Source organism: Elaeis guineensis, chromosome 12, assembly GCF_000442705.2.
Source record: "Elaeis guineensis isolate ETL-2024a chromosome 12, EG11, whole genome shotgun sequence".
NCBI classification, from domain to species: Eukaryota; Viridiplantae; Streptophyta; class Magnoliopsida; order Arecales; family Arecaceae; genus Elaeis; species Elaeis guineensis.
In genome coordinates, this window is record NC_026004.2 from 89,862,750 (window position 1) to 89,881,785 (window position 19,036).

The 19,036-nt window shown below is 32.3% G+C and overlaps 1 long non-coding RNA gene across 2 annotated transcripts; it reads left to right on the top strand.

Moving 5' to 3' along the window:
- The first annotated feature begins 5,653 nt into the window (after positions 1-5,653).
- Positions 5,654-18,160, top strand: LOC140852885 (uncharacterized). Of its 2 annotated transcripts, XR_012135867.1 has the most exons (5): positions 5,654-5,745; positions 6,049-6,199; positions 6,498-6,980; positions 9,599-9,765; positions 17,376-18,160. It is a non-coding gene; the product is annotated as an uncharacterized lncRNA (long non-coding RNA). The 2 variants fall into 2 exon arrangements; XR_012135866.1 differs by lacking the exon at positions 5,654-5,745 and having other exon boundaries at positions 5,763-6,199.
- Positions 18,161-19,036: the final 876 nt, after the last annotated feature.

The window sequence follows — 19,036 nt, forward strand, 5'->3', positions numbered from 1 at the left end:
CGAAACTCAATGCTTGCTTAGGCAAAGAGGCTTGATTACTCAACATGAAGTACTTGAAATTTTTTTAATATATAAAAAAATATATAATTATACTACACAAGCCCATAAAAAGTAAACTCTTCTTTGATGCTGGTAGAAAAATTTAAAAATATTCAAAAAAAACTGTTTAAGTTCTAAACTTAACTCTTGATTGAGTTTTCTTAATATTTGATCCCTTAATATCTCACAAACTCTCTAGTCTGTACATTAATTTTTTTAAAAAAATATTTGATTTTAACTCAATTCTTAAGTGTAATTAGGTGCTTAAATACTAAATACTAACTCACTTAAGGACTTAAAAAAATTTAAAAATTTTTATTATTCTCCCTCCCAACTTAATCGATATTGTCCTCAATAGAGTAGAAAAAATGAAAGGTGCATAAAAAGAGAAAGAAAAAAGAGAGATGTCACATGATCTAGATGTCTTTTCAAAATTACTTCTCTCCTAACTTAGCCAATATTATTTTTAAATCCCTACAAAAGATACTAAATAAGACTCGATTAACCTAAAAAAATATAAAAAAAATAAAAATTAGAAATTAAGTTGCCTCTCAAAAAGCATTAAGTTTACTGTCTTCAGTCAGACTATGCCGATTCTCTTACCTATCCTGTGTCAAATATTAAATTGATAAATTTCAATAATTTTAGATTGTCAATCTCAAGGAGATGGCCTATAATAAATTTCAGTATTTTGTTGCTAATTTTTAGAAAGTATTTCACATCTCCCTTCTTAATTTTAGAAAGATTATTTACAAACCCATTCACAGACCCTTATTTGTTGAGAATTTCTCCTATTTGTTCTTCTAAAATGCTCATGAATTGAGTTTTTGGGTTAGAAGTTAAGTTTGATACAATGGATGCTGGAAGGGTGTCACTTGATTTTAAACATGCATACTTAGATCTGATCAAAGATGACTTCAGTTCTAGAGGAGATGATTCTAAAATGGAAGAACCGACTTCTAGGACTGAAGAAAATAGGACTCTTAGTTTATATATCTCAGGTAACTCATTCGCTCTCTTCTCTTTATCACTTAGATTAGTATCAGTACTGGGCTTAAGTCTTCTATTGGGTTAGTCTCAGTACTAATCTTCTCTTTTAAATTTTCTTTTTGGCTAGTATCACTACTAGCCTTACTCATCTGGTCTTAGTATGGGTTCTTAAAAATCCTATCACTTCTAAGCTCAAAAATTACTTTATCGCTTTCAAATTGAGGACTTTAAGGTGGGACATTGGATTATTGACTAGGTCCGGGTGGTTGGTAGATGGATGGATTATTTTTAAAATTCGATATTGATTGGCTTAATAATTGACCTAGTTTTCTCCTCATGGAAGACTCAACTAACTGACCTATTTGTACTTCTAACCTGATGAGGGATTGTTGTTGGGTCATAATCATTTGTTGAAGTTGGCTAAATCTATCATCGACTAAATTAGTCTATTGAGGAGGTGAGTATGGTGGCTGATTATGATATGATGGCTGGGTGGGCTGACTAGGCTGACTTCTATTATAGGCATAATTTTGATATTGGAGCCTATTCTGAAAGTTTTGTACCAAAGGAATTTGGGTTTGAGCCTGAGTTTGTTGGGATCTCTAAGAAAAATTAGGATGATTCCTCCAATCTTGGTTATATGTGTTAGAGAATGGATTATTGACAAACTTGGAGTAACCTTGGGCAACCTGAACTTGTTCTTGGATGAAAGGTGGAAACTGTGCAGTTGTGAGACCTTCACTCACATGATGGGCTGAGCTAGCACAGATAGAACAAATCTTCTGATAATTAAGAGGTAGTGTGTATTGCACAAAAGATTATTGATTTAGGGCTAGAAATTTATCTATAAGAAGGTCAACTTTATCTAATTTTTGGGCTAACAGGTTCAAATCGACCTTAGGACTAGAGTCAGAATGTTTGATCCCATAGAATAATGAAAACATCGATGGATTAAAGGTGGAAAAAATAAAATATTCCTTCATCTGCCTAGGTGGTTCTCAAGATTTTCAGCCATTTGATTATCATGTTTAATATGGATCAGTCATTCAATTTTAGGATTAGATTTAACTAGGTCAAGGTAAAGAGATCTCCTATCATGCATATACCAGTGCAAACTCTAATGTGTGATTGAGTTTTTTTTTTAAGAAGAGGGAGAAAGGAAAAGAGAAGAGGAAGAAAGAGAGAGAGATTCTAAAGGTGAGAACCTTAAGAAAGCCCTAGACCTAAAGACGAAAGGTGAGAAGAATTAGTTGTGATTCAGTGTTAATTGCAATCAAGTTAGCAAGCAAGTAGACCTAGACACCTATGGATTTCTTAGACCTAATAGTTTGATGTAGAGTGGCTGAGCCTAGATGCACGTTGGGTCTGTTCTCACTTCCTTCAACTAGCCAGATAAGAGGTGAGGTCATGGGGATCCCCCCGTTGCTTATCTTAGACACCAATTAGATTGGCCAAGTAAGCTAACGAAACTAATTAAATAACCATGAGTCCACTTAGGCTGAGTTTTTGTAACTTCTTGCCCTAGACACTAGTTTCAGGGTGAGTCCAAAGTTACTTTACACTTGACTTCACCACGATAGTCAAACTGAACTCAATTGATCCTAGAGGTCAACGTCTACTTGACTTTAGTTAGGTTTGGATTAATGCAGGATGTTGGTTGGTTATTTTTGAGCTAAGAAAGGGTGATGAAATATTCACCTTATCTTGTTATGAGTGTTGTCCTTAAATTGATTTGAGATGAATATACACAACCAATTTTAAACAAGGGATTCTATGCAACTAAATTAGATGCATGAAATCAATTAAATTTGAAAGCTTATCTTGTCTCCAACGATCATCAAAAAAAAATTTAAGATGATAAATGCTTCCAACAATTAAGTTTTTACTCTTGTCATGCAATTTTTATTAAGTTTATATGGATAAATTTTAGGTTAATTTGAAAAAAAAAAATAGTAATAATACTAAAAAAATAGTTAGGGTTAGGATTAGGATTGATCTCACCAAGTAAAAATGAAAGCTTTCTATCTCTTTTTTTTTAATTCTGTAAAAAAAATTAGAAAAGTTAATAAGTTATATTTATAAAAAAATCAAAGAAATCAAATATTAAAATTATTGCCTTCTCTGACAATGATGCCAAAAATTGATATGTTCTCCTACAACGATGCTAAAAATTGATATGATCGCGATGTTGTCGTTAGGACATCATGATTATTAATCTAATTTTAATTTTAATAAAAATTAAAAATACATAAAAAGTAGTGAGGGGTCGAATCCACGAGAGAAGGCAGGATTTTGATTTGAAATCTTTGATTTTACAAAAAAAAATAAAATTTTGAAGAAAAATAATTTAAGTCAGAAAATAAAAATTAAAAGTATAAAAAATAAATTAGATACTAAGATCTACTATTTAGATCCTAGTTTTTATTTATAAAAAAATAAATAAAAAAAAAAATTAAAGTGTATAAAATAAATTGGTACTAAGATCTACTCATTAAATCCTAGCATCTACTTGTGAAAAATAAAAGACAAAAATTTAAAGTGCAAGAAAATAAATTTTACATTAATTAAAATTTAATTATAAATAATTTAAAAATAATATCAAATAAAACTATAATAAAGATCTGAAGTTGATCCGTCCAGCCTTCTTAGAAAGATGATTGATGACCTCTCTTTCTTTCTTCGTACTCCGTAGAGTGAACTGGCTTCTCTTCTTCTTCCCCTTAGATCTCTAAATCTATCTAATTTTTTTTTCTAGTTTTTTCTTGACTTTCTATAAATTTTTCTTCTCCCAAAACTTATTTCTAGATTCTCTATTTATAGATGAATTTTTTACCTTTTTCTCATCACAAAAAGAGTCCTAAAACCCTTAGAAATCATATAGTATCCATAAAAAATTTTTCTAGCGATCGGATCTTCAATGGACCGCCCAAATTACTCCAAAAACTAGCGTTTAAGTCCTTCTCAGGGTCAAAAATTACCACAACTATCTAATCTGATTCTTGATGAGTTTTTGATCGTTGGATCGCATGTTTTATCTCCTTAACACAGTCGGGGATGCTGTCAGCCATCGATTGAGCCTCGGATGGAAGCTGGGCCGTCGATCAGCATCTTGAAATCTTTCTTTCAACAGGCAACCAATGTGGATCGTTCGATCTCCTTCAAAATTGATACCAACCATCGAATGGCATAAATTTTCTTTCGTTCGTCCATAGACCATGCCAAAATATCGTGAACTATTCTTGTGGACCACACCATCGCTTCTGTGGATCGAGCGATCGATCCACCGTGCATCGAAAGTAATAAAAATTATTTTTTAAGATATTTTTATTTAATTTTTATCTAAAAAATAAAAAAATATATGTATTAAATTTTTCAAAATTTTTTTATTATTTTGGTGCTTAAATTGCTCAATTAACTCAACTCTATTTTTCATAAATATGTTCTAATTTAAATTTTTTAAAAATTATTTATTTTTATAAAAAAATCTAATTTATTTATGAAATTAAATTTTTTGAAAGATGTTAGTATCATAAATTATCAAAAATATCTAAAATAAATATAAAAATATATCACTTATCAGATTGTGAGATCCACGAGCATCATCTTAATAATCGATGATCTTTGGTGGATAGAGTTGGAATGATTCCAACCCATTGAAAAGAGTTTCAATGATATTGTTATAGGGATCATAGTATATCCCACTACTAGACATAATAGAATCTATAGGATCATACACAAAGAAAGCTTTTGACAAATCAGATGGTTGAAATTATGATTATGAATCGTAATAAGATTTAATTATCAATTTGATTGATGATTGATCCAATATAAAAATTACAATCAAATAACTTGCTAAAGGATTAATGAGTTAAAAGAGGATTATTTAGCAATTGGCTTGCTAAATGGCTCAATTTGATTGAGCTATGGGACTTGCATCAAGTCTAATTAAATTAGATTTAATTTGATTTGACATGGATTTGATTTGATCGAATCTGATTGGATTATAAGATAACCTAGATTGCATAGGAGAATGATTCTTATTTGAATTAGGATTTAGATTTGACTCAATTTCTAATTAGACTAGGATATATGAGTTTCTATTTGGACTAAAAACTCTCATTTTCATGGGTGCACCAAATCCTAATTGGATTAGGATTAAATTGAGTTTGACTCAAGTACCAAGAGAGAGTCCAAAAGGACTAGGACTCCTTCTCTAATTAGGTGATATCTAATCTAAATAGTTTGAACTTCAAATCAGATTTAATTTTTTATTTATTTAGATCTAATTTGATCCTAATATGATTAGGATTGATTGGAGTTTTAGTGGGTTTAAAATAGCCACCTAAAGGAGAGTCCCATGTTGTTTAAATTCTTCCTTCTATGCACCACAAAGGAGGTCCCATGTTAAACCAATTTGGATGCCACCTCTCCACTTCTTTTTAGCATGTAAGAGCCTTAGGAAATCCCCTTAATTCCTGTGAGAAACCTGGGCAAAAAGGATGTGGGGTGGGCGGCATTAAAATTGCAAGAGTTCTAGTATCTTTGGACTCTTATCTCCTAATCAATATCTAACTCCCTTTTGCCTATTTAAATGAAAGACTTATGGGATGGTTTGAGGACCTGATATGGATCAGGTTTGACACCCAAAAAGAGAGGAGTGTGTGCGTGAAAAATCAAGAGAGAAAAAGAGGGATGGAGTGAAGATGTTGGCATGAGGTATGAATCTCCATATCCCTTCTTTCTTACAACAACCAAGGGTTGTTTGTTTGGATCATCTCTTCTCTCGTTTATCCATGTTTGGATATAGATTTTTCCTCTTCTCTTTGTCCAAAAATTAGATAAAAATTTTTACATCTTTATTGTAGAAATTTGATGCATGAATTTTAGGAAGAAAAGAGAAGAAAGAGTTCTTCTCATGATCTCTAACGTAGAGATCAACATCCTCCTATTTTTTCGTGCTCTCTAAGAGTGTCTTAAGAGAAAAAAAAATTTTAACTGTCAAGATGTGATCTCTATAAGGGAGCTATCATCTCAGTGAGATCAAAAAGCTTCTAATCAAATCAGTGTCTCGTATGGATACCCATAGAGGTCGGATGCTTGTGCGGCTATAAGGGACCTTCGGAAGACATCCATGATCATCAATTTACTGTGAAGATCGATCTATGCCAAGGTATGTTCTTTATTTATTTTTTTCTATTTGATTTCTATATCTAAATCCTATCTCACATATAATGATCTTGTTTATGGTTTGAAGATTTAATCTTATGCATGCTTAGATTAAATTAGATTTAATCTGAAAAATTTTAAATTTTACTGCATATTTGTTTTGAAAAATTTTTGCATGTATGAAACCATGAAACTCCAACACAAGCCCCTCTCACACCCTCTCCTTTTTCAACACCAATTTTGGATAAGTTTCAATTGATTTAAATCCTTATTTGACAAGGATTGATGCTTATCCAAATTAGGTATGACCTTAACAAATTAGACGCCATCTAGGCTTCTCTTGAGGAGGCATGAAAAATCAAATGTGATCTGATTTTTATCATGAGAAAAGAAGACAAAAAAGGCTGTGGGTTTCCAAGAGGGGCATGAGGTTTTATTAGGGTGCCTTCTCTCTGTGTGGCATGGGCTATTCCCTCTTAGGCGTCGGGTTTTGTGAAGAAAGAAAAAGAAAAGAGAGAAAGGGTTTCTCCCCTCTTCTTCCTCCTCTTCTTCCTCCTATACTCTTTCTCTGAGAGAGTCTTGAGAGAAATGATGGAGATCAGCAACATCAACTATCGGAGGCATCTTCTGTAAGGAAGCTAGCACCCCGATGAAATCGCAGACCTCTGATTGGATTCGAGGGCCTTGTGTGGATATCCATAGAGGTCGAACCCATGTATGGCTGATTGAGGAACCTCAGAGTATATCACGAGCATCAACTATGGAGAACATTGATCCATGCAAAGGTATGGAGATCGGATCTCTGATTTAAAATCACTAATCTGATTTTTTTTTAAAAAAATTTAGAATCTTAATTTTAGCATGTAAACATTTCTGACTATATGTAGATTAGATCTATATTTTCTATACATGCTTGATTTAAAAAAGTTTTAAATCTAGATCAGTTTTGTTTCTGCTGCAATCTGATTTCTACATGCGTATCTCGGAGTTGGATTTCCTTCAGTTCCTACTCGTGACGAAGCTTATCTCAATTTAACATGGCCAGTCTAAATTTTTTTTTAATCATCAATTTATTAAACCTTAATTATGCTAAAAAAATATTATATTATATTATATTTTTTTCCAAAAAATCTCAATAGATAGTATCACAATCCAAACCATCCAAAAAGCCATCAATAAAAAAAAAAGTAAAAAGTAACAGTAGTCATGTCGACAATTAGATATCCATTAAAATCGATCATGAGAAATCAAAACCCTATAAGGTAGAAGTAAACATATATACAGATGTTTGTCTACAAGAATCCTTACATCTATTGATGACAAATTAATCTCCAAATCTCAATCCGCACCTTGATTTACGAATCAAGTGCTAAGGGATCTGCTCAAAGATCTCTTGTCCAAAAGATTATTTTCCTATAGAATCAATCTCAATATTAATAATAAAATATAAATTATTTGATTTAACTCTCTATGACTCATCAGGGGTCTACTCCAAGTCCCCTTAATTTTTTTCTCAACCTAGTTAGAAAGAAAAATTAAATAAAAAAAAGAGAGAGAAAAGAGGATTTCTCTCTCTTCTTCTTTAAACAAGGCAATCGAATGCTTGTATGTCCTTCCTCCCTTCACCTAGCCAGGGCCAAAAAACTAGGTTGATGGCCAATGACGATGCACAGTGCCGACTAGGAGATGACCCAGTTAGCAGCCACAACCACCAATGGTTGGTGAAATAATGAGAAAATCAGAGAGCAAGGGAGACTATGTCCACCACGAATCCGATGGCTTATCGGAACTAAATTCGATGATGACAAGACTAGAAAAAAAATAAAAAGGGAGAAGGCCTTATCCCGGTCTGGTGACACCCACAGTGAGAGATCCGATGATTTTTTCAATGGAATCCTAAGAAAATGCTCGATGAGGTGGCTCAAATCGACGGTGATTCTCAAGCAATTCATGATGGAGAACAAGGAAGAAGAGGAGCTCTCTATTTATAGGCCAAAATTCCACTGATTTTCAGTAATGATCCAACCCTTTCTCTAGTGGAGTCGGAGAAGAGGAAGAAACCCATTGGGAGTCTTCTGTTCTTGCCTCACGCACACCGCACGTGCGAGGATTTTTGTTTTTTATTTTTGGGTCATGCTTTGAGATTTGTGCTAAAGGGTTAAAAGGATTTTGGGTTCTCACATTTTTCCTCCTTAAGATAATTTCATCCTTGAAATTATCATACTGCAAAATTGAAATCTTAAGCATATAAAAATTTCTATCATATCCACAAGCTCCTAAATAACCTTCTTCACTCGAAAAGAAATTTCAATCCTCTATCATAACACCCTTCAAATTAGAATCAATATTTTTGATCAAATTTAAATGACTTAAACCATTATGCTTCTGCTACACACTCTGATCCTAATTTATCAAATTCTATAGGTTTTTTGAATGAATTCTGACAAAACTACCACTTTACATCAGTATCTAAAAAAAATCTAACTTTTCAAATCTTAGATAGAATTAAAACAAAACTTTGAATTTCTCTATCTTTACTATACCTCAAGCATAGCACACCAAAATTAAATCTTGATTCAATTTCTATATTTGAAATTATTGCATAAGCTTCATAACTCATCAAGAATCTAATATATTTAGAATTAATTTTAAGTGAGTTGATCATAGATTTATCTGACAGCCAATAAGATGATTCAAAATCAACCTTTCTTTATAAAATGATTAACTCAAATCTCTAATAAATTTGAAGTCCTCAAGTCAACATCTCTATGAGTAGAATCCATTTGATTATTTCTCATAGAGCTTTCTTTATCACAACCCTTAGCATTAATAAATAGATCGATATGAAATCTTGTCTCTTATTTGTTAAATTCATACAAATTTTTTCAAAATTTAACAATAGTAGAATGGCTTAGATAAGCTCAGAAATCCAACTTTTGACTTGAAATAGTCAATATAGCCTACTCTCCAACAAATATAAGGAAGATCAAGTAATCCAATCTAAAGATGGCAATATAAATTATTAAAGACTCTATCGAGATATATATGTTATGCTTTCACAATAAAATTCAATCCACCAATAGCACCAAATATATTTTTTATTTACATGTGAGTTTCATACATGATCTTCTTATAGGTTCAATGCTCGAAAAATATTTCTCTCTCATATGATGTAATTTTTTTTTAGGCCACATCCTAAATAAATTTTCTTCTGATAAGTTCAAAATTGTCATAATCAAATGATTAACATCAAAATTAGAAAAGTTATCATAATTGATCACTTAGATCAGCCCAAAAACCATTGATCAAGTCTTTCTCATGGTTGGATGCATTCTCGATTGTCCGATCGTGCCCCAAATGAATTTTCAACTGTTGATCAGCTTCTCTGATTTCCTTAACACAGTCGGCATCGATGCTGGCCATTGGATCAGACTCCAGATTCATTTTCGATCGTCGAATCACACAAAGAGACTTCCACCCATCGTGGACCGCACTGTGGACCATGAAACTATTCTGTGGATAGTGCCCCTGAATCTGTGGATCGAGCGGCCGGTCCACCATGCATCGAAGGTAATAAAAATTAATTTTTAGGATATTTTGATTTGATTTTTGCTTCAATTTTTGCTTGAAAAAATAAAAAAGAATATGTATTAATTTTTTTAAAAATTCTATATTATTTTGATACTTAAAATTACTTAGTTAAATTGACATCTATTTTTTATAAATATACTATAATTTTATATTTTTCTAAAATTATTTATTTTTGTAAGAGAATCTAATTTATTTATGAAATTAGATTTTTAAGAAGATGTTAGCATAATAAATTATCAAAAATATCTTCAATAAATATAAAAATATACTACTTATCACATCCTCCAACTTGAATTTTATTCATCTTCGAGTAAAGAAAAAATTTAGAATTAAGTACCATTTAACTTAAAGTTTCAAATTTCACTAAATAATTTTTAAAAAGAATCACTGATGTCCAATAGCGCATGAGTGAGTTATGTCATTGGAGTATTAATACTAATCAATATGTGAGTTAAGCTAAGAATACTAATTTTTTTTTAATTTTTTTTAAATTATCCCTACCTTTATCTTCAAATCATTAACCTCATATGGATAAGTATATTGTTACTTCTATCTTTTATTTATTGATTTTTTTTTTAATATTGTACTGCTATTGAGTGTCTTAACCCCTTAAGCTTTCTGTTTGACCCATATAGCGAGTTTTCAATCAATGACTCTCAAATCAGATGGCTTTAGGGCACTAGGTATAGAGTACCCCTCGGACCTACTTACTCGAATCAAATAGGCTACGAGTTAAAACTAATTTTATAATAAATTTTTTTGCCCTTCATATCTTTTGACGTGAAACTCAATGCTTGCTTAGGTAAAGAGGCTCGATTATTCAACATGAAGTACTTAAAAATTCTTTTTTTTTCTTTTAAATATAAAGAAATGTATAGTTATCCTACACAAATCCATAAGAAGTAAACTCTTCTTTGATACTGGTAGAAAAATTTAAAAATACTCAAAAAAAATTATTTAAGTTCTAAACTTAACTCTTTATTGAGTTTTCTTAATACTTGATCCTTCGATATCTCACAAACTCTCTAATCTGTACATCAATTTTCTTTTAAAAATATTTGGTTTAACTTGATTCTTAAGTGTCATCAGGTGCTTAAATACTAAATACTAACTTACTTGATGATTTAAAAAATTTTTAAATTTTTTTTTATTCTCTCCCCCAACTTAATCGACATTGTCCTCAATGGAGTAAGAACAATGAAAGGATAAATAAAAAAAAATAAAAAAGAGAGATGTCACCTGATCCAGATGTCTTTTCAAAATTAGTTCTCCTCCAACTTAGCCAATTTTGTTTTCAAATTCCTACAAAAGGTACGAAGCAAGACTGTAAACAAAATGTAGAAGAAAGTAAAAGCAAAAGCTGAAACTAGATTGCCTCTCAAAAAGTACTAAGTTTATCATCTTCAGCCAAACCACATTATCAACAGATACTTTCACATAAAGTGATCCTTTATTTCTAAAAAAAATGAAGATCAGTTAAAACAAAAAAAATTTGGGTTGCCTCCCAAAAAGTGCTAAGTTTAACATCTTCAGTCAGATGCTAAAAGAGTGCCTATCCTATTCCTATCCAAATCTTAACATGGGTCTGTAATTTTTTACAGGATTCAGGTTCTTCCTTAATCAATGGCTTGTGTATTGGTTCACCTATTCTCACAAGTAGTTCGACATGTGATTGCCATTGTGGATGAACTCTCTGATCACTAGATGGAGAAATTTCATAAGCTATTTTAGATTCTTGATCTGATCAGAGATTACAGTCAAAATCTTTTTCTCCTAGGTCAATGGTCTCATAGATCTTATCCTGGATCAGGTTTACATCAACAAATTGATCCTTTTTGTTCTCAAGATTAAAAATATTAAGATAAATAGTCATATTTTCAAATGAGAGCTTCATGAGTCCATTGCGATAATTGATTAGGGTATTGGTGGTTGTTAAGAATGGTCTTCCTAAGATTATTGGGATGTAACCTTTTGGATTAATTACTGGTTCAATCTCGAGGAACACAAAATTCACAGGATAAATGAAATTACTGACCTTGATTAACACATTCTCCACAACTCCTCTAGGGATCTTCACTGATCGATCTGTCAATTGCAATATGATTTTTGTAGGCTTTAATTCTCCTACCCCCAACTTTTTATAGATCGAATAAGCTAAGATGTTCACACTAGCCCCTAAGTCTAATAAGGCTCCGTCAATAATGGTTTTCTCAATGACACAAGAGATTGTAGGAGATCCTAGATCTTTGTACTTAACAAGCATGTGGCTCGACAGATATGAGCTCACACTGGCTACCAAGAAGGCTTTTTTGAAAATATTGGTGGTCCTCTTCTTTATGCATAGGTCTTTGAGAAGTTTGACGTATGTGAAAACTTGTTAGATTATATCTAGTAAAGGGATATTTACTTTCACTTATTTAAACATCTCTAATATTTGATCCATATGGGCTGAGTATCTGTTGGACCTAAGTCTATTTGGAGAAAGAGCTACAGGATTGGTGGGTAATGTCTCGAATTGCTTAATCTCTGATGTGGATTTTTTAAGTGGCTTGGGTAGTTTATTAATCTCTGTTGACTCCTTAGACTTATCTGGATCCTTAAATTCGATCTGATCGGTTACTTGCTCATTAGGTGGTTTAGACAATGGGTCATCTTGATCTTCAAGTATACCGATATGGTTGTCTACTTATTTTTTAAATCTTAAAGTGTGAATTACATTTAATTGGTTGATCTGGGCTCCTTATTGTGATCCTTGATTATTCTGAGTTCTAGGATTAACCTCGGGTTGATTCGATAGTTTACCTTTTTTCCTTTCACTTATAGTTGTGGCTAATTGACCTAATTGCATCTCTAGATGGGTAATAGCCTGGGTGTTGGAAGTTAAAAACTGGCCTGTATCTGCATGAAGTTGTTTAGTGTGGTGTTGGTGTTAGTAGTCGATTTTGCTAGGATTTTCAAACTCTTTTCTAGCGAGTTAAGTCTTTGATCATTACTGAAATCTGGTGGGTTATTTGATGATTGAGTGGGTCTGGGATTGGGTTGAGTGAAGGCAGGTCTATTTGAGTTTGACACTTGTGATCAAGAAAAATTAGGATGGTTCCTCCATCCTGAATTGTAAGTTGGTGCATAGAGATCATTTGTGGATCTTTGGTAGGCTGCATTCACCTGTGCTATTTCATTCTCGACTGGATCCATCAAGAAAGGACATCCTTCCATCATGTAGTCTGTGGCATTACACCCATTGCAAGTGGTTGTTGCAACTTGGTTCACTTGGGTGTGTCTCTTGAGTTCTAGGGCCTCTATCCTACAGATCCAAGATGCAAATTTAGCCTCTTCAGCTAGGGAAGATTGAACTTGATATACATCCCCTCTTAAAGGTGTGAGTCTATCGAATTCCTTAGTAATCTTCCATTGTAGGCTCTTTTCTGCTAGGTCCTCTAGAAATTGTTAGGCTTCTATAAGCTCTTTGTTCATAAATTGATCCTGACACATTGATTCTAACATGATTTTAGAGTTTGGATCTAGTCCTTCATAAATGATTTGGAACAGCCTCCAAGTTTTTATTCCATGGTGTGGGCATTGACTCAAAAAGTTTTTAAAATGATCAAAGCACTTTCAAAAAGACTCACCAGATAATTAATAAAATTGATTAATTTCATTCCTAAATTTGACAGTCTTATGGTGTGGAAAAAAATTTTTCAAGAACACTTTAACAAAACCCTCCCATGATGCTATGGATTGGTTAGAAAAATTGTATAACCATTTTTTGACACTATCATTGAGGATAAAGTTGATCAATCTAAGTTTTACAGCATTCTCAGTGAGCTGTTGAAGCCGCATCGTAGCGTATACTTCCTCAAATTTTCTCATAAAAATATATGCATCCTCAAATTCAGTGAATTTGTGAAGTATGTTTATAATCTGAGATTTAATTTCAAAATTGACATCAGTTTGTAGTAGTCAGATACATGAGGGTTAGGCTGACCCAACTGGATAGCAAAGATCTTTCAGTACCCGAGATTCATATTCGGGTTCACCCATAGTGGGCTTAAGGTCTACTAGACTAGATGCAAGGTTTGGATCTATTCTCACTAATCGACTAAATATCTTTGTCCAAGAAAAAAATTAAAAATTTTTAGTTATTTTTATAATTTTTTTTTTAAGAGAAGAGGAAAGAGAGATAGACGAGAAGAGAATTCTAAAGATGAGAGCTTAAGGAGTCCTAAATCGAGAGATGATAGAGAATAGTGTTTTAATTAGGGTTAATGGTTGTAGGTTAGTAATCAAGTTATGCAGTCAATCCTAGCTAAGGGTAATCCTAAATCTAGACAGCTCCTAACTGCCAAGATTGCTTTTGAGCACTCTAGATAAAAGACTAGTCACTCAACTAGTCAGGTAAGTGTAAGGTTGGTGGGGATCCCCCCGTTGCTTTTCTTAGACACCAACTGAGTTGGCCAGATAAGCAAACAGAATCAATTAAATAATCACTTTCTTTTAGGATGTAGTCCCTAAACTACTTTCTTAGACATCAGTCAAACTGACTAACCCTATCTGGTCCAACTCTTAGGATCCCTTATCCTATTGAGCTCGAGAGTCCTTAGGAGCCAACGTCTAATTGATTTTAGGTTAAAGTTTAGGTCAATGCAATATACAGGATGATGGTTTGTGGGTCAAGAAAGGGTGATGAAATCTCTACCTTATCTTGTTTAGGATTTGTATCCTTAAAATATTTTATAAAATTATACAATGCAAGAAAAAAAGGTGATCAAATTTGATAATTAGTCAAAAGTAAATTAATTTGTTTCACTTTTTAGGTTTTGTGATTAAATATCTAATTTTCTAAATAGATTATGAGGTGTCAATATAGAGATTTTTTTTTTTAGAAGAAAGTAAATTTGATAAAGTAACTAAGCAAGTTAAAAAGTAAATAAAAAAACTAAGAATAAGAATATTTTTTTTAATAAAAAAATAATCATGCCTAGATTCTGGCAATGGCGCCAAAATTTGATCGCTCAGATCAGTCCAAAAATCGTTGATCAAGTCCTTCTCAGGGTCGGATGCGTTCTCAGCCATCCGATCTGGATCGGGATGAACGTGGATCATTGATCAGCACCTCTGATTTCCTTAACACAATCAGGATCGATGCTGGCCGTTGAATCAGACTCCAGATTCATTTTCGACCGTCGGATCATGCAAAGAGGCTTCCATCCATCGTGGACCACACTGTGGATCGCGAAACTGTTCTATGGACCGCACTCCTAAATCTGTGGATCGAGCGACCGGTCCACCATGCACCAAAGATAATAAAAATTATTTTTTAGAGTATTTTGGCTCAATTTTTGCTTTAATTTTTATCTAAAAAAATAAAAAAAAAATATGCATTAAATTTTTAAAAATTTTATATTATTTTGATGCTTAAAATTACTCAATTAAATTGACATCTATTTTTCATAAATATGCTCTAATTTTATATTTTTTTAAAATTATTTATTTTTGCAAGAAAATCCAATTTATTCATGAAATTAGATTTTTAAGAAGATGTTAGCACAATAATTATCAAAAATATCTTCAATAAATATAAAAATATATCGCTTGTCAATGATCTTCACCCGTATCAAGTTTAAAATTTTAAAATCACCTAAATAATAATTCATCAGATATATACAACACAACATAACTTATCAATATAATTATCTTATATTCAAAGTTCAACACATCTTACACTTAGGTCAAGTCCACTTATTGAAATCCAAAACATAACTGATTAATTTTGTTATACACATCATATACCACTTATACATAAATTTTATCATAATACCTATTAATCTAAAATCCAAACTTTGAATTCTTTATGCTACTTCTTTAATGTCCTTAGTTATCATAACTTTATACTCAAATACCACTTAAGTCATAATCGCTAGTGATCATAACCTAAACTCTGATCTTATTCTATCTCATCTTTAGCGATCATAACTTTATCCTCAAATACCCCTTAACGAATAGTTCTTAGATATTATAATCTCAAGCTCTGATACTATTCGGTTATGCTCCGAATTCAACATCCAAATTAGATATATGATGGCCGCATACTTCTTAGAGCAAGATCTAAAGAATATGCAAGGTCTGTAAAATTTCTTACAATCTCAATATCCTATAAACACCATCGATCTCAATTAATAATATATGCTATATTAACAAATATCAAATCTTATATAATTTACAAATCTGAGTCATCCAATTGTTATCGATGATACTCTATCTAATCATTTCCTTCGAATTGAGATTCCACTCTTAGCCGAGTATAAGCATCCTGTAACTCTAGAAAGAAAAGATGAGGAAAAGGGGTGGTGAGTTTTACAATCCAGTAAAAATTTCTACATACTCACACCAATATAATAATACAACTGAAAATAACATTTAAACAGTATTAAAAAAATATATAAGTAATAAAATCTCATATCAAGTATCCAATGTAACTCAATATCGATATATATGAAAATGTACATTATATATCATCGAATATCCATCTTTTTCAAAAGTCAAATTCCGTACATATATAATCAAGCAAAACTCTTTTTTACTTCATTATGGTTTCATATCTTATCTTCCATATCTTGTTAACATGATCTAAATCAATTAGCTGTCATCTTTAGAATCATTGACTAATCAAGATCATGCTTCAGCTCATGACTGGCAAGCTATAAACCACGCTTCCGTCTGTAGTGGCAAATCAGAATAATACACTTAAGCCTGTGGTGGAAAATTAGAATAACTATAGTTCAGCTCGCTGTGGCAATCAAAAATATCCACACTTCAGCCTGTGATGGCAAACTCAAATTCTGCGTAGCTACCTATGGCGGGATTATTCTCGGTACCATATATCTATTCATGACAGGCTATTCTCCATACTATGTATTTATCTATAGTAGGCTATTCTCAGTACCATGTATTTGTCCATAGCGGGCTATTCTCAGTATACGTTTCTACCTATGATGAAGCTATTCTCAATTTAACATGACTAGTCTAAATATCCCTTTCTTGATCATCAATTTATTAAATGTAAATTATGCTAAGAAAATATTGTATTATATTATGTTCTTTTCAAAAAAATCTTAATAGTCGATATCACAATCCAAACCATCCGAAAAGCCATCAATAAAAAAAATATGTAGAAAGTAAAAATAGTCATATCGACAATCACATATCCATCAAAATCAATCATAAGAAATCAAAATCATGCAATGTAGAAGTAAACATATATACAGATATTTGTGTACAAGAATCCTTATATCTATTGATCATAAATTAACCTCCAAATCTCAATCTGCACCTCAATTTAATTATGAATTAAGTGCTAAGGGGCTGTTCAAAGATCTCTTATCCAGAAGATTGTTCTCCTATAGAATTAATCCCAATATTAATAATAAAATATAAAATATTTAATTTAACCCTCTATGACTTGCTAGGGGTCTACTCCAAGTCCTCTTAATTTTTTTTTTTCCTTTTTTTCTCAATCTAGTTAGAGAGAAAAATTAAATAAAAGAAAGTGAACGAAAAGAGGCTCTCTCTTCTTCTTCTTCTTTAAACAGGGCAATCAAACCCCTATTTTCCCTTCCTCCCTTCACCTAGCCATGGTCATGGAACCAAACTGGCATTCAATGATGGCACATAAGGCCAACCAGGAGATGACCCCGATGGCAACCACAGCAACCGACAAATCAGCAAAATATTGAGAAGATCGAAGAGCAAGGGAGACTATCCATCACAAATCTGGTGGCTTACCGGACCCAAATCTGACGATGACAAGACCAGAAAAAGGAGGAAAAGGGAGAAGACCTTATCCTGGTCCAACCACACCCATAGTGAGAGATCCGACGATCTCTCTGGCAGAAACTCAAGAAAAGGCTCGACAAGTGGCTCAAATTGGTGGTGATTCTTAAGCAATTTGTGGTGGAGAATAACGAGAAAGAGGCGCTCCCTATTTATAGGCCAAAATCCCACTAATTTTTGGCAATGATCAAACCCTTTCTCCAATAGAGTCAGAGAAAAGGAAGAAACCCATTTGGAGTCTTCCGTTTTTGCCTCACACGCATCTTACCCATAAGGATTTTTATTTTTTATTTTCTATTTTGGTCATTCTTTAAGATTTGTATTGGAGGGTTAAATAGATTTTGAATTCTCATAAAGACATCATAGTGGAATTAATAATATATTATATTCAAAATTTAACTAACTAAAATTAACTTTAATCTTTCACAAAATTTCAACGATATTCAAAAGATCTTACATCAATTAAATCTCCAATAATAATTTTTTAAAATATGATAGTAAATCTATATCTAAACTCGATTGATGCTGCCGACTCTTACCTCTAAACCCACTCCAAAAATAGTATCATGTCTATAATTACAAATCTAAATCTGAAAAGAAATGAGAGATAATAAGCTTGATAATCTAGTAGGTAATGAATATCTCAACTAGACATTTTAGATATTATAATAAGATATGATATTCAAAAATAAAATGCAATGAATAAATATATGAATAGATTTCAGGCTAATTAATGCAAATCAAATCTTTTCAAAAATCATTATGTCATGAGTGTATTAGATGGTAAACTTGTAAAATCAACTTCAACTCTAATCATAAAAATCAATTGAATAGTTATAGCTAATGCCTATTGATTAATTTGACCCACGATCCAACTCAAATCCAATCCAGACTCGAACCAGACCCATAATTCATGGATTAGGACTGGATTATATATGGATCCGATCTGCTTCGAATAACCCATTGGGTCAAAAAATTTGATCATGGACCTGATCTGATCCGATCTTCTACTAGGTTGGATCTGGATTCAGTATCAAGATCCGATCAAAGAATCAGATCGAATCAGGATTACTCATGATTCGATCTGATCTAACCCATTTTTATCCCTATCCTTGATAGGATCTACTGAATACCAATGCATAACCTCCATTATCAGGATCCATTGAATACCAATGCATAACCTCTATTGTCGATGAGTCAGGAAGGCCAATGAAGACCATTATAGCAATAGAAGAGTCGAGCTGAAGAGTTTAAAAATAGCTCTGCAACTGCAAACAGTTTTGCTTGTTTGTCTGCATGAGCGGCTTGAGAGATTTTGACCTTTAATTTAAAGGTGCAATAAAAATAAGTTGACAATATATATCGATTTCTAGATAAGTAGTAAATGGTTAATTTGATTGTTCTCTATTCATATGTAAGC